Source organism: Pseudorasbora parva, chromosome 3 (genome assembly GCF_024679245.1).
Source record: "Pseudorasbora parva isolate DD20220531a chromosome 3, ASM2467924v1, whole genome shotgun sequence".
Taxonomy (NCBI): Eukaryota; Metazoa; Chordata; class Actinopteri; order Cypriniformes; family Gobionidae; genus Pseudorasbora; species Pseudorasbora parva.
The window spans coordinates 37,720,493-37,743,631 of NC_090174.1; the positions used below are offsets into that span (position 1 = coordinate 37,720,493).

General features: G+C 38.9%; 1 long non-coding RNA gene across 1 annotated transcript; it reads right to left on the bottom strand.

The window, feature by feature from the left end:
- Positions 1-4,292: 4,292 nt before the first annotated feature.
- On the bottom strand, positions 4,293-8,773 carry LOC137071063 (uncharacterized). The gene is made up of 3 exons (XR_010904383.1): positions 8,642-8,773; positions 8,129-8,261; positions 4,293-4,399 (listed from the first exon to the last, which is right to left on the bottom strand). It is a non-coding gene; the product is annotated as an uncharacterized lncRNA (long non-coding RNA).
- Between the last annotated feature and the right edge of the window lie 14,366 nt (positions 8,774-23,139).

The window sequence follows — 23,139 nt, forward strand, 5'->3', positions numbered from 1 at the left end:
AAATCAAATCTAACACACATAGCTAATGAAGAGACATTTCATTAAACAAGCCCAACGATTTTTATAAATGGTTTCACATGGTTTCAGCAAGGCTAAACAAAATTAACCTACTATGTTTTTCATTAAATTAACACTGGAAGATTTTGGAAAACATATCATTGAACTAATTCCACTGACCATCTCATAAATGTAAATTACACATTATATTCAATTTTCTGTTGAGCTGCTCATTACACTTGTGTCTAATGGCCGCTTACACATAATCTGGGACAGTTAAACACTCGTGAAGAACGCAATCTGTTAACAGAATATACAAGATAAGGTCAGGTGCATGTTCATTCAAATTTTTATTCATGTTTAGTGACATTACTTATTACTTACCTCCAAACAGAAGGACTTTTTCCGGTGCTTTTCGGGATCACGTAACGTTTGGCCATTTTATTCCAAAACAGTTTATCGTCACCATCAAGGTCAGGCAGCGATGTGACGTAATTGAACTGGTCAATTACGTCAAATTAGCAATGTACTTTCCGCTTTCAGTGTTTTATTAAATAAATAATGTAACGCAACATTGTGCTTCACCTGCAAGGCCTCAAACCTCCCGCGCCGCGAGTGAGCATCATACAGACGAGTACCGTCAGCAGCTCTGCCTCTGATTGGCTGCAGGCATGGAGCAACACAATCTGATTGGTCACAGACCAATTGAAGAGACATTTGAATTACGATAAGAAACAACTATTTAACTCATATTTTCTTGTGTGCTGTTGGTTTAATATAGATGTGTGTGTACGATTGTAACACGATTCTTCTTTGCCAGTGTAAACTTATTAAACATATTTACATTCCACCGAGTGTCATTCCAGTGACACCCGGTAGAACCGCTGTCTTATTGGTTCTGCATCACCGACATCAATATCATGCTCAATTAAATGAGGGTGTGTCTGAAAACAAGGAGGGGAAAACAGACAACAAAGACATCATTTCTGATGCCTGTTCCTCTGACAAATGACTAAACAAAGTATTCAAGTCCGCCAACTTCTCAGAATTCCTCAAACGAGGTTGCAAAACACCGCTATCAGGACCTACTTCCTCACCACTACTTGCTGCCACCATGTAGGGAGAGGCCCCAGGAGTCTCAACAGCCACGGCTAAAGAAACAGGCATAACCAGGTTCCCAGAGGCCGAAGACCTGCTGTAATAGGACTTCAATAGATTAATGTGACAGAGCTGTGTACAATGCCTACGATTTGGTGTAGAAAGTAAATAATTCAGGTCTGACACCTGCCGAAGAACCCTATATGGACCTGTGTATTTTGCCAAGAAAGGGGAATTGGCTATCGGCAATAATGCCAAAACCTGATCACCAGGACTGAACACCCTTGGCTCAGCCCGACGGTCGTACCAACTCTTCATTTTCTGTTGGGCTTTCGTCAGGTTGTCAGTCGCCATCTCACAGGCTAAAAACAACCTACAACGAAAACCATTAACATAGTCCAACAAATTAACAGGAGACTCAGGACATTTTAGTTCCCCCTGCAAAACTGCTAGAGGCCCACGAACTCTATGGCCAAAGACCAAATCATTTGGTGAGAATCCCGTGCTCTCCTGAGTTACCTCTCGTGCCGCCAACATTAGCCTTGGGAGCCCTTCCTCCCAGTCTCTGTTAAGCTCAACACAATAACCCCTGAGAAGCTACTTCAATGTCTGATGAAAACGCTCCAGAGCACCTTGGCTCTGGGCGTGATAAGCGCTACTACGCTGATGTTTCACACGTAACTGCTCAAGCACCTCTTTAAACATGCGTGATGTAAAGTTAGATCCTTGATCACTCTGTATAGTGTGAGGGATACCAAAGATGGAAATAAACTGTGAAAGTGCTTTCACTACAGCTCTAGTAGATATTGTACGCAAAGCATAGGCAGCAGGGTATCGGGTAGACTGACACATCACCGTCAGCAGGTAAACACACCCTGACTTAGATGGAGGCAACGGTCCTACACAATAAATTAACAAATGTTCAAATGGTTTTCCTACAGCTGGTATTGGGTAAAGTGGAGCGGGCTTTAACACCTGATTAGGCTTTCCTGTTAACTGGCAAACATGACACGTCTTAATGAAGCATGACACCTCCTTCTTTAGGCGAGGCCAGTAGAAGTACTTCATAAGCCGGTCATAGGTCTTTTTAACCCCCAAGTGCCCCGCTACATCCCCATGAGCTGTCTGAAGGACCAGTTCTCTAAACCTAGCTGGCACTACCACTTGAAACACTGGGTCCTCAACTCCTTCGTCAGTGTGAGAAGACCACTTCCGGATCAACAAGCCCTCCTGAACAAAATAACCCCTTGCTGCACTATGCAACTCCTCAGGTGGCAACACCCCAACAAACAGATCTTTTAATGTTGCATCCTCCTTTTGAGCTGCCACAAAATCACTATGAGAGAGAGAAGAAGGTAGATTAGGCAAAACAAAGGATTTTAACTCCCTAGTCCGTGAAACGTCATTAGTGGCACGGCTCATAGCCCGTGTCACTGCACAAGCTGTAAAGACAGACAAATTCCGATTACTACCACCACTGTCAGCTGGAATGGAGGAATATTCCTAACAATTACAGGGGGCGGTACATCACCCCAAACATGCTCTCCAGCCAGGTTATTACCCACAAGGAGATGTACGCCCTCTACAGGTAAAGAGGGACGGACTGCTATTGCTACTTCCCCCTGTACCAAATTGGACTGCAGATTAATCCTATGCAGTGGAACAGAGACAACCTGTAACCCAATTCCTCGGACTAAAACATTGTTCCCAGTGCTCGAGTCAGTAGAAAAAGGCAAAACGGACTCCAATATAAACGACTCGGATGCCCCTGTGTCCCTAAGTATTTTAACTGGCACCTGGCTGGAACTACCCACCAGTGAAACTAAACCATCTGTAACAAAAGGAAAAAACACACTTCCACCTGTTTCAACTGAATCAGCCCTAACATTACTCTCACTATCTCCAGCAGATCTCAGGCCTGATAGGGGATATGAAGCCAGAAACCCTTCAGGTTTAGCCTCATTCTCAGCCATCAAAACGTTAGAAGATATAACTGACTCGGAAACAGCAAGCGTGACCCCCCTAACAACATCAGTACTATTTCTCAGATTTTTCCCCTTTAAAACAGGACAGTCTTTCTTCCAGTGCCCCTTGTCCAAGCAGTATCGACACACATCCGCATCCTTCTTAGCCTGACTAGCAGGTGTAAAAGCAGAAAACCTAGACTCTGTGAAAACCCACAGTACCCTTGTGTGACCGATTAACATGTGAATCTATTCTACTCTGAGCAGGTGGCAAATATGAACCTGATGAAGAAGGCCTCAAAACTTTATGGAAACGTCCAAAATGTTGTTCCTGAGAAACATTAACAGCACCGGTTTCCTTTAAACTATACTTATGTGTCAAAGTGAAATCATCAGCCACAACTGCAGCTTCTGCTGCTGTTTTCATCTTATGCTCAGATATATGTATAGCAAATCGCTCCGGAAGGATGTTCCTAAACTGTTCTAAAACAATCAAATTAGACAACTCTCCAAAAGCAGCGACCCCCACTGCAGAGCACCAACGATTGAAGTGGCTATTCAGCTCTCTTGCTACCTCTGTATACGTCTGTTTGTCTCCCTTTCTCCAGCTACGATACCGCAAACGATAAGCTTCAGGAACTAATTCATAAATTTTAAGCACAGCCTCTTTTACTTTTACATAATTTTTCCTGTCTGGCACAGGCAACGCAATAAATGCTTCTTGCGCTCTACCTACAAAAACACTTTGGAGTAACAACGTTCTCTCAGAGTCAGACCAGCCACGGTAATCAGCCACACTCTCAAATAAAGAAAAGAAAATATCTGGATCCTTCTCATTGAACTTCGGAAGCAACCTAACCATGTGGGATATATCAGGTGGACGCACCGACCCAGTGTGATTGATTCCAGTATCTTGGGCTTTAAAGATCTCTCCAGAGCTGGTTGGGGAGGCCGCTTCTTCTTCTCTCCCGTACCATTTGACATTTTGTTTCCTTTTGCATGTCATTTCAAATCACTTATTGCATACATGTTTTATTTCTCAACCTAACATATACACTGACTTTATTTAACTTACGTTGTTCATTATTTATCTTTAATAAATATATTTCTTTAAACGAACACTCCGCGTGGTCTTCCCTCTCTGTTTACATAGCCTGGAATAGGCAGAATGTAACACCAATGATTAAAGGGATAGTTCACCCAAAAATGAAACTGTGATGTTTATCTGCTTACCTCCAGGGCATCAAAGATGTAGGTGTGTTTGTTTCTTCAGTAGAACACAAATTAAGATTTTTAACTCCAACCGTTGCTCGCATAATGCATGTCAATGGGGTGTATTTCTATGAGAGTAAAAAACACACAGACATACGAATCCATATGAAACACAGTGGCTCGTGGGGAAACATTGATGTCTTAAGACACAAACGATCGGTTTCTGCAAGAAACCCAACAGAATTTACAGAATTTTTTACCTCAAAAATAACACTATGTACAAACGCAGCGACCGCACCATCACTTCCGGCAAGTTTCATTTATTTGACCTCACTTGCACCCAGTGATGGCGCGGTCGCTGTAATGAACATAAGATTAGAAGACCAACAAAACCCCTTACAGTTAGCAGAGATTCACCAGTCACAATGTACTTTCCGCTCTCAGTGTTTTATTAAATAATTAATGTAACGCAACATTGTACTTTACCTGCAAGGCTGCAAACCTCCCGCGAGTGAGCGTCATAAGGACGAGTACCGTCAGCAGCTCTGCCTCTGATTGGCTGCAGGCATTGAGCAACACAATCTGATTGGTCACAGATCAATGAAGAGACATTTGAATTCCGATAAACAACAATTTAACTCATATTTTCTTGCGTTGTATTTTTAGTGTGCTGTTGGATTCTTCTTTGCCAGTGTAAACTTATTAAACATATTTACACTTAAATCACAACTAAAGTAGGGCTTATAGCATACACTGCATATATTTAAAATTGGGCTTTTAGTCCATATAATAATTTATTTATATAAGAATAATTCATTATCACTCATTTATTAATGCTTAAGCTTGAACAGTTAAGCATGAATAAATAACCTTAAACAGTATTTATAACTTTTTATACAGCTTAATGATATTAAAGGGGTACTTCAGCGCTGGGAAGATGAATCTGTATTTAAACTGGGTCATTAATGTAGTAGAAATGTGAAATTATTTTTTAATTTGGTGCTTTCTAGACTGAGAAAAGACAGAAAATGTATTTTTGTCTCATGGGGATGAAAGACAACAATTCCCAGAATGCTTCGCTGCCCTGTGAGGCCATTCCCAAAGCCACCGCTACTGGATTACAGAGACTGAGTTCCTACAATTAAATACTGAACGTGTCTGTTCAATATAACGATCGAGTTGCCGCGTGAGTTTCACAGCAGACTCAGATTAGGAGTCAGATTACATTTAACGTCATAAATGAGTTGATGAGCTCTAGTGATGAGAGCTGAGGTAATCGCGACCACATTCGCGGCATACATTCACAACGCGTTTTCAGTTCATGCCTTTGGAAGCTTAACTTTCATAGAAATTAATTTGAGAAGTTAAAACACTTACATTGCTTAGCATCCGTTTAAATTAATGCCTGTAGCTGAGCTGTGCTGTAAGTGTGATCTCCATTCCCCATGCACGATTTGAAAACATGCGGAAATGGCTCCCTCTGCTGGCTGTAGTCTTTAGCCTCTGGGCAATCATTCCTCTCGTGACGCAAATATCGTCAATTTGCGTCACGAGAGGAATTTTTCCAGAAATAAAGTGCATAAATCTCTCGTCTCAGGGGGATATAAGAGGGGGGAGCACGATCATTTGAATATACTCCAGGGTTTCTACTGATACAAAGCCTTATGTTAATCGCTGAAGTAACCCTTTAATTATTTTAAACTGTGTTAAAAGTTGTATTGTGAAATATGATGCTAATATATTTTTTATATATTTAGAAATGGTACATTTTTTGTAATTATATTTCTACTAAACTATCGGAAAAGAGAATATATTTGAAATACAACAAAGTATACTTTTTTTTCACTAGGGAGCAGCCACAAAGGGGGAGCTCATGAGCACCCTTCTTTAAGCTTAAATGACGAATGGGACACGTTACGGTCTTGTGGACTTAATGGACACGCGCACGCCATGGCCATTGTAAGTCCACAAGACCGAAAGTGCACATGAATGTGTGCCATTTGGGACAGGGCCATTGAGGTGGTTCAAACATCTGTCGAAGTTTGCAGATGAGAGGGCGATTGAGTTGACGACGCAAGTCTGAGGCACGTAGACTAGGCTACTGGAAATATGCTTATTGTGACTGCTGTTATTAAATGACATTTTATTAAAACATGCAAAAACCATAAATTTGACTAATTTATTATGCATGCAGATTATTGTTAAGCAAAATTTTATATAGTTTTTATATTTATATAATTTTATATTTTTTATAAGTTTATAAGTCTGGTTTATTTTTTCTACACTCTAAAAAATGCTGGGTTAAAAACAACCCAAGTTGGTTTGAAAATGGACAAACCCAGAAATTGGGTTGTTTGAATGGGTCCATTCACTGGGTTTAAACAACCCAATTTCTGGGTTTGTCCATTTTCAACCCAACTTGGGTTGTTTTTAACCCAGCATTTTTACTTTAGACATGTAACATATCCACTAGGGCTGCACGATATTGGAAAATTGCAATGTAATTTTTTTTCCAATATCGTGCAGCCCTAGTGGATATGTTACATGTCTAAAGTGCATTACATTGCAATATTCCATTCCGTGATATTAATAATTTCAGTAATAAGCAAGCTTCATTACAAGTGACAAAAATAAATGTTGGAAAGTTTGTATAAACATGAAACTACCTCCAGTAGGTGGCAGCAGGTGACCGTCTTAATGAGTGAGTCACTGAGTCGTTCATTCAAACGATTCATTCAAACGCTGAATCGTTCACGCTTGTTGTTATGAGTGAGACGTATTACGGGTCTGCTGTGAACGATTTTAACTGCTGAAATAGAACAATAACACTAAATATTGCATCTACAATGTAAGTGACTTTAAGTGAATGTTAATTAGTTGTCTATGGAACTGTCATATGAAATCAGTGTCATTTACAGTCGTGATGGTATTCAGGAAAACGCTCAAGTGTTGTCATTTCTCCTCGAGAGGCTGCACGAGCGTCAACAGCGTGACCTTATTATCGCCAGTTCATTGTATATTATATCCACTACCGATCGCCACTTACACTAAATTAATGCACAAACATTCTTGCATTTTGGTGATTCGCTAGTTATTTTTTGTTTTAATCCGCCTATTGTCAGTCAGGCAAGTAAAATTCTCTTTCACTTGTCCCTTCAAAACATCCACATGTCCCGGACAAGCGTTAATGTCGAGCCTTGCTTTGTATTCGTTGTAAAGATCTTTGTGGTGCCGTTTTAAGTGATCAGACAAATTGGTGGTGTTTTCTTGTTTTGTGGCCACAAGACACTCCATGCAAAATACCTCTTTTTGTTCAACATCCTCCTTTATGTAGCCGAAATAGTCCCAAAACAATGATTTCTGGTACAAACCTTTTTTTTCCCCTCTTCGGATCCTCTTTATCGCGCATTTTAGCATTTTAAAATCTTTAGTTAAAATAGAAGGAAAATAAAATGAAAACCACTTGACTCTTAGTTGGTTGGGTGCACCCTCAAGGCTATGAAAACTTCCTAGAATAAGACACATTCAGTATCAATTTCAAATGTTCACAATTGTAAATGTGGACAATTCACTCAACTCACATTCAAAAATAAATCCTCGATTAAACTAGGAAATCCAATGGTTCACAATAAGAGTTCAATAAATCACTCAAAAGACTTGTTGAATAGATTCAGCTCAAAAAGGTATATTTGAAGATTCGATTCAAAGAATCGGTTCAAAGAATCAAAAAGTCCGTAGGATCGCTGAAAACGATTAAGTAGTTCAAAAGAAAAATTCGTTGAGCAAAAATAAAACACTCATTCAGCAGTCTCTCTCTCGAAAAAGAAGAAACTAACAGGCAATCAGATCTTTCCTACCTAATTTCTCAGGTGTTTGTTTGAACTCAAATCTCAAAGTACACAATGTTCAGCTCACTGGGAAAGGCTCGCCATCTCGAATCATCACGCTCAAGTTGAATTGAACAGTTCCAGCGTAGGCCAAAAACCCGACCTGCATGTGCAACAGGCAGTTTTTAGTTCACAATACACATTACATTAACTGCTTCTAGTCTTACAACAATCACATATCAACAGTTGTTACCTTATTTAACATATAACAGTTACACTTCCATCGTAATTCGACAGCTTAGGTAACATTACATTGCTTAATGAACTAAAACTGCTCTTTCATCACCATCAACAACGAAATATGAACATTAAGAACTCATTTACACAATTAGTTTACCATTACATCTCTGTTACCATGTTAAACAGCAGATCTTATCAGCTTTTCATTCTGATAAGGAAATACGTTTTCAATCTCTCTCAATTGAACACTACTCATTTAAATCACATGTATGACAGTTTACATATTTCAAAATGTGTACTCACCAAATCCAAAGAAAATCGACCACATGTCTCTCTGCTAAAACTCTCTGCACAATTTATAAACTTTTACACAAAGTTATGCTGCCGCTCGTTTCACCCAAGCCTGCAGACTCCCTCTCATTTACTGAAGCTTTCGCGCCTCGGTCGCCCCCCGGTGACCGGTCCCAGTATAGCCGCCCCTCTGTGTTTTCTAATGGACGCGAGGCAAACTAAATAATAAAATTACACTTCAAATATTTTTTCCCCAAAGTTAGTTTATGTCACTGAAGGCAGTTATCATCACGATGATTTCATTTCAAGTGTTCGTTTTTTAAATAAGTTTAGTTTTAGTTAGTTATTTGATGCTATAAAAACGGGGGGGGGGGGGGACGTCGTGATTGACAGCTGAGACTGACGACTTCTCTGAGTGAAGTTGTCACTGAGGCACTAACTGACTTTTTTTGGGAGCAGATTGGAGCTTTAGCTTTAATTTCTACATTTCTGCATACAAACCGCGCCGAGTCCAACTGAACCGTGCTCTGGCCCACCTCTTCCAAGCGGGCCAGGGCCGGCTAATCGAGCCGCGCCCGGGCACGGTTCGGAGCACTCACACTAGTCAAACGGACCGCTTTGCTGGTCAAACGCACTCGGGCACGGTTCAAACTGGCTAGTGTGAGTACACCCTTAAACCGGTGTCATGACAAATCCTGTCCGCCTGTGAAATTGTGTCCGCTGGTAGCGGTTTTAAATCCCTGATCAAAAGTTGTTATACATGGTTCTGGACAAGCAATTGTTTAAAAATAAACTATGAGTTCATTGCCATACTAAGTACACACATACACACGCGACACATTTATTTGAAATATGTAATTGATTGCTATAATGGGAGCAAAAACATGTTCTGAATTATTTCGACTGATAAACTAAGTGCCAATACAAAATCATGACATAGTAATGTACCTATAATGTAAATAATAAAGAATAAAAAAAAATATATATATATACAGAACAGGTCCACAAAATAAATAGATTATATACAAGATATGCTTGTCTATATCTTATATACTTATACAAGCTCTTATAGCTTCAATTATATAGTACTAGTTTATGAAACATATGATTGGTAAGACATTAAAGACTATTTTAACACAATTTAAACAGCAACAATCAAAACACGATTTTGGAAGAATTGTAATCAGGCTCTGAATAGATTACCTATTAAAATTTATTTCAGCCAATAGAATCGCTCGTGGGGTCCTTGCGGACACAATTTCATAGCGGACAGGATTTGTCATGACACCGGCTAAGCGACCCTTGCAATTGCAAAGGGCCCCGTGGTCAGCAGAGGGCCCCCTAGGCCTGGTCTCGTCTGTTTGGGGAGGTTATACTCGCACGCAGACTGGGTGCAGGCGTGATGAGACGTCATGCTCGGCCAGATTCGCCTCGAGCTTCTTCGGTTGCGGAGCCGCACCGTAAAGGCTGCAACATGCTCCGCAAGAGCAGAGAAAAAAGTTCTCGCAGCCCTAGTTTGAGAGCTCTCGCAGTTTGTTCTCGACACATCGCCTGAGCAGAACTTTTTTCTTTTGGGTGTCCGAGAACTATTGTGTGATTGGTCAGAGATTTAAAGAGGGTTTGTTTAATTTGAAGAAACGCAGATGATCGGCACCTGCTTTTCTCGTGAAGTATGAATGTACTGGCCAAAACGAACTTTGTTCTTGTTCTTGCCACCTCACGAAAACGAACAAATTCCTTTGTTCTTGCAGAGTATGTTCCAAGCTTAAGTTACAAAATTTGACGTGCACACTGCCAAGCGAAATTGGGTCTCGCGCACTCCTAATTGACACAGTTTTTGCCACGCTTGTGCGGACGCGTCAAGTATAAACAAGGCTTAAAGCTACACTGAAGTTGGCAGTTTGATAAATGCAAGTTAATTCTTCAGTTCAATCTTTGTGTGCTAAAAAGGCACACAAGTTCCAGTAGAGATAGCAATACACATTCTCATTTTTTGCCAAATGAATGAAAGCATGTCATCAATGTTTTTCTCTTGCTGTATCAAAATCTCACTTAGCTTTCCTCAGAGATGGCAAGTCAAGTTCAGTTTGTTCATGATTACATGATATAACAATTGTGTTAATACTGTATCCTGTATTGTGGATAAGTAAGCTATATATCATATGCTGAAGTAAATTTCTGGAGTGTTATCGAGTAAAAGAAAAAAACAACAACAACCGTACAGAACCGAAAACCGTGACCCTAAAGCCGGGATACGAACCTAACCGTGGATTTTGTGAACCGTGCCAGCCCTAATGTGTACCTAAAGCAGTTTTCATCCATCTTATTTATTAGGGGCCAAGCACCGAAGGTGCGAAGGCACCTATTGAAACCGTTAGTGTTCCTATTCTTCTTCTTCTTCTTCTTCCGCCATGGGAGTCTATGGCAGCCCATAGAACCGCTTGCAGGAAAGTTATAAAATTTGGCACACAGATAGAGGATAGTCCCTTTAGTAATCACACCAAATTTGGAGTTTCTAACTCAATCCCTCTAGCGCCACCACCTGTCCAAAGTTTCACTCATGTTTATGCTAATAACTTTTGAACCCTAAGGGCTAGAAAAAAAAAAAAAAAATTCTCCTCTGATTCCTTGGCTCAAGCCGATTCTATAGCACCCTATGATGTCATTTTCCGGTATGCAAATTTTTCCGCCATTTTGAATTTTCTTAAAAACCTACTTTTTCGAACTCCTCCTAGGCCGTTGCTCCGATTTTCACCAAAATTGAAACGGATCATCTTCAGACCATGCCGACAAAAAATCTTACAAATTGTTGATTCGTCAAATCGTTTTTGATAGACGCACAAAAATATTTTACGTAACGTTTGCAAAAACACACTTAAGGCAATATCTCCACAACACTGTATCATATTCAAACCAAACTCAGTACATGTCATCACAAGCATGACTTGAGGCAGCATGCAGTGTTTCGGTGCAGCGCCACTTACTGGTCCGGAGATACAAAAAATGCCTATTTTGGAATATAACTTCTGAACCGTTAATCCAAAAATCATAAAATTGGTCTAATTAGATTCAGGGTGTCATGCCGAGTCGACGGATATTCGATTTTACCATGTTGGGCATTTAGGATGTCGGCCATTTTGAATTATGTGCTAAAATGCTGTATTTTCTAAACGCATAAACTGATTTTTATGAAACTTGGTATGGGTCATCACCACAATGCCTTGAAGTAGCCTGAGAAGTTTCGAAACAGCGCCACCTAGTGGATAATTTTCCCCCCCAAACGCTTATAACTTTGGGTGTGGTTGACATATTTTGATGAGAGTATGTTTTTTGGTCTCCTGAATCCTTGCAGAGTCCAACGATACCAGACTTGCCAGGTTGCGGCATATGGTTTGCGCAGCGTTGTAATTTAGCGCTTAAAAAACATTTGCCGCTAGTCTGATCGAGACGAAACCAGCCTAAGAAGTTCAGAAACTTCTGTTGGTCGCTAGCTATACGCTAATGCCCAAATGTCGAAATATTGATAGTAAGGGGTGGTAAAATACAATCAAAGTCAGGTGTCAGTCATTTTTTACGTGTTTTTTCATATAAATGTCTATAACTCCAAAACAAAATGATATATTTTCACCAAACTTGACCCACATATGTATGGTCTCACTATGAGGATACATAAAACAATTAGTGGGATTGTGCCTCTTGGTGGCGCTATAATAAAACAAAACATGAAATTCCCATTGACTTCAATGCAGTATTATGGTTTAAAATGTTAATGCTATACTTTACGAATGCATTAGCGTATCGCTACAAAACTCGGTATGTGTCTTCCGCTCCATGTCCTGAAGATACTAAAAAAGTTTTGGGGCAGCGCCACCTTGTGGTCAAAAGTTGTAATAAAATGTACAGAAATGCGAATAACTTTTAATTAAATTAACCCATTGTAATGAAACTGGTCATAATACATTCATTGGCTCATGTCGAGAACATGGATACCAATTTTGCCATATTTTGCAAACCTATCTGTCCTCCATCTTGTTATTTGTTAAAAACCTACTTTTTCAAACTCATTCTAGACCGTTTGTCCGATTTTCATCAAAATTGAACCGCATATTCTTCAGACCATTCCGACAAATAGTTATGAATTTCATGTTGATAGACAAAAAAAATTTCATATACCACTGCAAAAGAGTTGAGCCATGATGCAAAAATGACTCTTGAGGCTGTATCTCTTCAATGCTTTGACATACTGATACCAAACTTTGCATGTGTCTTTGACATCTCAGTCTGACTACGCAACATTAGTTTCGTAACAGTGGCACCTATTGGATGAAAGTGATAAACAATTAAATCATTATTATTATTGACTGTATTTAAAATTTTACTGCTATTTTGCCTAAAATCAACTTAAGTCTATAATGGCTCATTGCTGCAGTTGGTTTGACACTTCCAGCCATGCTGGCATGTCTTGTCTTCTTATTTGCGCTTGGCCCCGATAATGGCTGCTTGCAGCTATATTTGTTTTTGGTATTTATTCAAGTGCATTTTTGGTTAACAGACTGAGAGTCCATTTCTTTTATTGTTTTTTTTTTTTTTTTTTTTTTTGGTTGTTTTGAATTATTGTTCATTTTTTGTGGATATTTTAAACATTTTCTGTTTTCAGTGTTGAATAGTCTTTAGAAATAAAAGTTTATTGATCTTTAAAAAAGGTGTACCTGCATTATTATGCCATTATCATTATTTTAGATGAAAATGGTTTTAGAACGAAAAATATAATTTATCGCATATTATAGCAATAATTTCTTGGCCAATTTCTTGTCCAGGAAAATTTGTTACCGTGTGCTGTTTTTGCCTTTTAAACTCTGGTGTCAATGTTTCTTTGATGGTCAGTGAAAATCACTTTATCAGTCTTTTTATTCAGCAAGTTCATCCGTGTGTGTTCATTGCACTGCACTGCCATTCAGCTTAGTGGATCACTATATATCGCCACCTACTGGACTACTACACAGGAGTGTGTAAAAGGACGTTGGCAAAATGACACATTAAATCATAAAATAAAATCAAAACCATCGTACCCACCCCCAGAATTTATTAAAAAAAATAATAATATTAAAAAAACTAAATTCTTCTACTTAACCCAGTATCATTAAGGTACATAATAAGATGCTTGCTTCTTTGTTCCTGCATTCCTTGCTCCTCTAAAATATTATGGATGTTATTTTCTGCATCAGAGTCTTTCCCTTTCTGTCTGAGTTGATCAAATTTCTTACATCTAAATAAGACATGCGTGACATCCTCCATGACTTTACATTCAGAGCATATGCCATTACTTTTACCTATTAAGAATAAAGTGGAATTAAGGCCTGTGTGGCCAAACCTCAATCTGGTTATAATACCTTCCTCATGTTTATTAAGACCCAATGAGGTGATTCTTTTCCCTTCAACACATTTCTGGTTCATATGATAGTATCTAGCATTAGTCTCTGATTCCCATTCATCTTGCCACCTTAGCATAATCTGATATTTAATTAAAGCTTTAGCATCTCCTTTACCCAATGGAATGTGAATTTCTACTTGATCTAATTTCAGAGCTTTTTTAGCTAATTTATCAGCAATTTCATTGCCATTGATTCTGTAGCACGCCTGCCGTCCGACTGGCGGTGCTGCAGTAAATATTCTGTTTGAACAAACAACGAGTCAGACAAAGTTGTGATGCTTTCCATAACAGAGTCGCTCTCGTAATCTTTATTACAATAATTCAAATATATAAATGTATAATTCACCATGTCTTATGTCACCTAACATGTGACTAATTTAAATCAAACACCAATACCCATGTTGCATTATCCTCATAAGCATCTTGTGTCTTATAATCAGGTTATATCACTCAGATAACTCTTTTTACCATAAACATACATCATACATCACCATCCCTGTTGTACGTTCAAATGTGTACTATTAAACACTGCAAAACTGAATATTTGAGCAAATATCTGGTTATACAAATAAAACTGGACTATAGGATACAGCCCTTTTACTCATTTAGAAGAAAGATAATTAAAACATCTTATACAAATGCAATTTGTATGTAACTATATAATATTCAAAGGCTATATACACGTGTGTGTGTGTGTGTATATATATATATATATATATATATATATATATATATATATATATATATATATATATATATATATATACTATCAACACAATAAACATGACATAACTTTGGGCATTCAGTGTGTTGGAGCCTAACCATTCAGATTTTATTATATCAAAACTAGGCCTGACGCGGGACACCCGCGAATGAAGCGACACTTTCATAAACACAACACGGTCTTGTTCAAACATCTTAACATTACCCATAAACTGTATATTATCTGCCTCAAACAACATAAGCATGTTATTAACATATTGTTTCATGTTTTAAGTCTTTGGTGATCGATTTCACCCACCTGTTTGAACAAACAACGAGTCAGACAAACTTGTGATGCTTTCCATAACAGAGTCGCTCTCGTAATGGCGGCTTCTTCTCCGCGACCTATAGTTACCCAATTAGTCTCTGATTAGCCCCTTGTCTCCCCCTACTGTCCACCTGAGGGTATTACGCATCACACATACAGCCTAATAACACTCATTGAAACAATATCATAAGCACAGTAAAACAATCAAATACATTGAAAGAAGGAAATTAAAATAAAGAATTCTTCCTGTGACTTTACATACAGGGTGTCACAATTCCATAATGGCCTGGAATCCAACAAAACTGTACCGCTAGTCCAAGGCTTGTAAGATTTAAAAGATGCTTAACCTCTAATACTAAATCTTCACGTATTGCTTTATCTGTTATAAAACTTTGTAGTACTGCCATAGAGTCAGTACATATGACAGATCTAAGAGGTTTAGTCTCTTCACTAAGGGCAGTTATTATTGCAGTCATCTCTATTGAATATACTGATAAATGGTCACTCACTCTATACCCATATCTTTTTCCAAATTCTGGAATATAAATACCAATACCACAGTGACCTTTGGGTTCTTTAGAACCATCTCTAAAGATCGTGGTAAGCAGACATACGAGAGGGGAGGGAGAGCACGCTGGCGTTGTGTGTTCGCCGCTTCTCCACTCTGCCCGCCCGCGATTTTTAAAACTTTTAAAAGTTTTTAAACTGTGGCACCTACCTACTACAGACGCCTTCCAGCTGTAAGCCGTGTTCATTTTAGGGAATTATTTCATTGCTGTGCCGGTGTTGTCTGCTAATGTTGTCGGGCATCCTCGGTCAGAATGGCGCTCAGCTATTCCAGCCTGCAACTTCGTCGACTTAATGTCGCAACCACACCTGGGTTTAATATCCCTATCATTAAAGAACTTGGACTTCTTGGCCGTCCTGGATACATTCATAGAGGATCTGGTCGCAAATTCATTATCCATAACCAGCCAAGCAGCTCTGCCACAAGCATTCCATCTCTCTGGTCATCTGTCGCATGTCTGACGCGTCATCGGAATGCCGTCGCTCCAGGTACTATCAACACTGGAAATATCGCGAGACATCTGCACTCCAGCACGGGATCCCTGCACTTTGGGTTGGATACATTGCGTGGAGTGGATTCCAGTCTGCGCAGAGTGGATTTTAATGTTTTGTGTCCGGTCCAGAGACTCACCCCTCAGTCATTGGTTAAATTCGAACTTTTTAATACTCAATCCATCAGTAATAAATCTGTACTGATTGAAGAACACATTAGGGAGAAAGGACTTGACTTTATGTGTTTGACAGAAACATGGCATCAGCCAGAGGTGTATTCTGCCATAAATGAAGCCTGTCCCCCCGGATACAGTTACTTGGAGGCAGCTCGCAGCACGGGCCGCGGAGGTGGCCTAGCTGTCATCCGCCGACAGGACCTGGAGTTGTCCCGCATTACGCTGCCTGTGACATCTTCATGCGAGTGTTTAGCATTTAAATGTAAGCCTCCTTTTCCAATGACTGTTGTGCTTATCTACCGGCCCCCTAAACACAGTTCTGCATTCATTACGGAAATATCTGATCTTCTCACTACACTTTGTACTACCTCTAGAAATATCATAATCCTGGGAGATATAAACATTCATGTTGACACTCCCTCATGTCATCCTGCTGCTGATTTTCTTCAGCTATTAGACTCCCTCAACCTACAACAACATGTTGATGTCCCCACACATTCCAAGGGACACACACTGGATTTGGTCATCTCAAACTCAGCCCTCCTCAGTAACCTACAGGTCTATGATCTTGGAGTATCAGATCATAAGGTTGTGGCTATGGAGTTGCCCTTTCTGTCATCTCACACCAAACCTAAGCGACAGATCCACTATAGAAGGTTGAAAACCATCAATGCGGATGTCCTAACCCAGGACCTTCAACATATCTCATCTGTCTCCTCCAGTTTTTCTGACTTCATTTCTGTTGCTGACTCTGTTGATTTTTAAAACCAGTCCCTGAGCAGTCTTCTGGACCTCCATGCCCCGCTAATATCCCAGACACTCTCATTCACGCGCTCAGCACCTTGGTACACTTGCGAGCTGCGAAAGATGAAGGCGGCAGGGCGTGTCCTTGAGCGGCGCTTCAAGGCCTCGGGACTTACTGTTCACAAACAGGCATATCGGAACCAAAAAAGAGGGCTAATGCAGAAGCTCTGCGAAACGCACGGTCACAGTATTATTCCACTATCATTAATACCAATAATGGAAACTCTAAACAACTTTTTTCAACTACAAACCACCTTCTTAAACCCCCTGCATTCTCCCACTCTGAGACCACAGAGGAAAGGTGTAATATGCATATTTTTTCAAACAAAAAGTAAATAACATCCGCTCCAACCTTACTACTTCTACTGCTCTGTCCCTTCAAATGGATGACCCACCATTGAAGATAGTCCAGCCCCTCTGTTCCTTCTCAAATGCTACACAGGAACAGGTGGAGGATGTCATCAAAAAAATGAAGCCGACCACTTGTGCTCTGGATCCTTTCCCTTCAACTCTATTGAAGGCCAACCTCTCTATTGTTTCTCCTTTTATTACCAAAATCATAAACCACTCCCTTACGGTTGGTCAGATCCCATCTACATTAAAAACTGCTGTCATCAAACCTTTACTGAAAAACCCATCAATGGATCCAGAAGTTCTCTCCAACTATAGGCCCATATCGAATCTGCCATTTCTATCGAAGGTCCTAGAAAAAATAGTTGCAGCACAACTTCATGTTCACCTCAAACACAATAACCTGTTTGAAAAGTTTCAGTCGGGTTTTCGCCCTGGTCATAGCACTGAAACAGCCTTGGTCAGGATAACCAATGACCTCTTGATGACAGCTGATACTGGTTCTCCATCTCTTCTCATCCTACTAGACCTAACAGCTGCTTTTGATACAGTAGACCACAACATTCTCTTACAATGCCTGAAATACAACATTGGACTCTCAGAAAATGTTCATAATTGGTTTATTTCATACCTGACTGGTAGAACTGAGTATGTTGCCCTGGGAAAATGCAAATCACTCACCCATAATGTCACCTGTGGTGTTCCTCAGGGCTCTGTGCTGGGACCCACACTGTTCTCTATGTACATGCTTCCCCTTGGAAAAATCATTAGCAGACATGGTATATCGTTCCATTGTTATGCTGATGACACACAGCTTTATCTACGGACAACCTCAAATTCCTCTGCTCCCCTGCCAACATCCACACTGACCACCTGCCTGGAGGAGATAGAGACATGGAGGAACCTCAATTTCCTACAGTTAAACTGTTCCAAAACTAATGCTATCTTAATTGGTACGCAACATCAGCTTCGCTCTTCGATCATCACTGGCATTACTTTCTCTGGCCAAAATATCACCCTTATCTGTCAATAATTTAGGGGTCAAAATGACTTCTCAGCTCACCTTTGACACCCACATCAAACACCTCAGCAAGACTTCATTCTTCCACCTCAAGAACATCGCCAAACTCCGTCCAACTCTCAGCCTGGCTGATGCAGAGAGGCTCGTCCATGCCTTTGTCTCCTCCAGGCTGGATTACTGTAATGCACTCCTCATCAGGATCTCTGGCAAAAGCATCCAGAGATTGCAATACATCCAAAACAGCGCTGCCAGAATCCTGATGAGGGTGCGCAAGCATGAACATATCACCCCCATCCTGAAATCTCTTCACTGGCTACCTGTCCGGTTGAGAATTGAATACAAAGTTTCACTCCTCACCTATCAGTGTATTCACGGACATGCCCCCCTTTACCTACAGGAACTTATCACCTATCCGACTTCTTCACGCACCCTTCGTTCGGCAAACACAAACACCCTCCAAGTTCCGAGAACAAAACTTTGCAGCATGGGTGGTAGGGCCTTTTCATCGGCTGCTCCGAGGCTGTGGAATGCCCTGCCGGACCACCTGAGGGCCCCACAGACTACTGATGTTTTTAAACGAAACCTTAAAACATATCTTTTTACACAAGCTTTCGAATAAATGTGTTTTATAGGTTTTATTTATATTTATATATATATATATATATATATATATATATATATATATTTATATATATATATATATATATATATATATATATATATATATATATATATATATTATTTTTATTTTATTTTATTTTATTTTGTATTTTTAAAAGTGGCTTTTTACTATCACTTGGTGTTTTGTAGCACTTTAAGATTGTAAAAATGTAAAGTTTATTATTATTGTAATGTAAATTATTATTTTTATTATTATTATTATTATTATTATTATTATTATTATCTGTAAATATTTTCAAATAGTCATAATATGTATTGTTTAAATAACTTAGGCATGCTTCAGTAAATCTTTGCTTATTTTGATGCTCACCTTTGTCCACTAATAATTCAATATTTACCTCTGGAACAGGAAGCAGCCATGGGGGAATACAACTTAAAGCTAATGCTGGGCCATACTTCAACTCTTTTAATCCATAATGATTCACTAAATTGTCAATACTCCAACCAAACCCATTGGACTTTTTAGAATATTCCCAACAATCATTAAGCACTCTGACAAAGACTGACAAACACAAGGAGCTTATAAAGGGAAGAAATCAAGAGGGAACAGGTGGGATAAATCAAACACTAATCAGATAACAAGGGATCAGATCAACTTTGTCTCTTGCCCTCCTGCAGTTTCATACTGGAACAACCTTTTTGACAATTTAAATTGGAAAAATATATGGTCCATTCAACACAGATTTCTCCTTACCAACAAAGTTAAAGAAATATCTTTCAAATTACTTCATAACATTTATCATGTCAAAGACTTTCTTAAAAACTAATTTTGATCTAATTTTGACTCCAAATGTTCCTTTTGTCAGAATGACACTAAAACTCTTACTCTTTTATTTTGGTTGTGCAATTATACTTCCCAGCTCTAGAAAGATGTTAGTTTGTTTATCTCAAATATTATTTTACAAGGGTTTTCAATGAACCTCAAAATTGTTGTTTGAGTTTTTTGAAACAGATTCAAATGCTGTTAATAAACTGCTTTATAATAAACCTAATTCTTTTTCTATGTGGATTTTACATTCATAAATATAAATTTGCGAATTGTAAACCTCTCTTTGTAGTATTGTTACAAGAGATAAAACATTATATATTTACAATTTCAGTCTCACTTAACAAAAAAGCTATTAGAACGTACAGTTTCCACAGCCTACAAATGTTTAACTGTACTCAATCTGTAATTGCTATTAATTTATGTAATGCCCTCTTTTCTCCTTTTTTGTGTTATTTTGTTTTATTTGAACTATGGTATTGCTTATTCGTGTTTTTTTTCTCTTTCTCTTCTATTGATGTTTTTTGTAATTATTATGTTATAATTTTGTTGTACCATAGTGCAAACTGAATGTTCAAATAAAAAATATATTTTTTTCTTTTTTCTTTTTTTTTGTATTGCCAGAAGTATTGCCAGTTCTACTGCCTTACCAAGAGTTTCCTGACTGATTGCCTGTGTATGATTCTGCCTCTTTCCTGACTTGCGTTTGTTGGATTTTCCCCTTGCAGGTTGCCACTTCCACAAATGGATTCCAATGCTACCTCAGTCTCTTTGTTAAAGAATACTTTGCATTAACTGTAGCCAGTGGAAGTTTCCCATTTCCCATGGTGTTTCTGCTACAAAAATGGTAAAATGATGTTCCTGGAGTACTGTAACTGTAACGCTGTTAACGCTGAGTATGGAATGAGCAGACAAGGAAGCAGATCTATGTGCAGGAACATTTACTGAGGAAAACCAAGATAAACAAGTAGCTCATGACACCACAACAATACATACGTACAACAACTGATAAACCATAGGTGAAACACAAGTATTATAAATAAACAAGGGGGTGTAACAGATAGAAAACACCTGAGGAACTAAATCAGCATGAAAAACTACAAAGGACTCCAAAACAAAACACACAACAGGAAATAACGTAAAAGTCCACAAAAACACACAGGGAATGTGACAGTAACACTCATTCCAGGTATCCTGAATTATTATATATATATATATATATATTTTTGTCATACTCTAAGTTACGATTAAAGTTAGTGATAGGTAACTAACTGTTCTCACGCAACGGTGTATGTTAAATCAGAAACACATAAATGATGGTCTACATTTCAGTGCATCTCTCCATATGAGATGGCTACATGTAAATTAATTTAAGTGTTTGTGAATGAGACGTTAATGCACACGCTTTTTTTTCCAGCTCTTACTGTGATTTTTTTGGAATGAAAAAAATGATGTAATAAACTTCATAAACCATCAGTAAAGTTTGGTCATCATTCAGACGGAGTATACGTTACCTTTTGTGTCCAAAAACTTCTTGGGATGAGGTTTTCACCTATGGCTTTCACACTGACAGCTGTCATTGTAAGACATGGCAAAACTGTTTCTTTGTCCGAGCTAGCAACAGTAACTAAGGGGGGCGGGGCTTACCGATAGGTCAATTACCACCTCATCGCCCATGTGACTGCGCCATTGATTTACTCCCCATCACCATGCCTCCTAAAAGTCAAATCTATCCACTGTCCAGAAAGGAAAGCTTTCAAAGTTAAAATGGACTGAGGAGGCCCGCTGAGCATCCCAGACTTTGAAGGAAAATTTACAACAGCCACCATCTTGAAACATCCTGACTCCAATCCTCCATTTGTGGTAGAAGTACATGCTTCAGACGGTGGAATGGGGGCTGTACTCTCACAACACCATGGCCAACCCGGTAAACTATATCCATGAACATTCTTCTCAAGAAAGTTAACTGCAGCTGAAAGGAACTATGATGTAGGTAGAAAATAACTCCTGTCCATGAAAGCAGAAACTGAAGAATGGAGACACTGGTTAGAAGGAGCATTCCACCCCTTTCAAGTAATAACTGACCTCAAGAATCTAGAATACATTAAGAGTGCCAAATTACTTAACCCATGACAGGCTCGCTGGTCCTTGTTCTTTATCTGGTTTCCGTTTACAGTGACATAACTTTCCCATTCTTTTTTATTTTTTAATAGGGAAATGGTGTGTTAGCTCTTCAAGTTTATATAATATATATATATAAACTACATACAACAACAAAATACATTGAACACAGTGTCATGGCCACCAATCAAAGATAATTAACGGATTAGTTCACCCCAAAATGAAAATTGACTGATAATTTACTCACCCCCATCTCATCCAAGATGTTCATGTCTTTATTTCTTCAGTGGAAAATAAATTAAGTTTCTTGAAGAAAACATTCCACGATTGTTCATCATATAATGCTTTTCAGTTGCAACCAAAATACTGAAGGTCCAAATCAAAGGGCTTCGATGGGCTTCATAGCCTCTGCATGATCCCAGATGAGGAATAGGGTCTTATCTAGTCAAATGATCAGTCATTTAAAAAATGAATATACTTTGTAACCTTAATTGTTCAACTTGCTCAGCTCTGCGAGGTGCCAAGGATGACATAATCACGTCTAAATGGTCACATAGACGTAGGTCATGTTTACAAACCACGCGTGTGAAGACTAATACAACTTATCATAAATTATCAGGACATTTAAAAAAAATCTTTTAATAAAGGCCTTCTGAAGAGAAGCTATGCATTTTTATTAGAACAATATCCTTATTTTTGACTTTATAAACTAATATCTCTCTTCCGGAAGTCAAACGTGCGCATCTACTTCCGCCAAAAAAGTGACCTCTGACCTGAAGCATGATGTTTTGATGAATGCAGAGAATACAGGAAAAAAAAACACTGGTCACGAATTTGAATTTAAAGAGGATTCGATATAAGAGAAGAGCTTGATTTTGATGCCAAGAGAGACATCGAAGCTTAACGCTACTCCTACATCGCATCGCTCAGGTCACTCTCTGGGCGCAAGTCGTCTGCCATGAGCTGGTTATTTTAGTCAATAAAGTTATTAATATGGATATCTATATCAGTATCTATATCAATTACTATATTAACTGTTTATTAGTACTTATTTCACTAGTAATTATAGT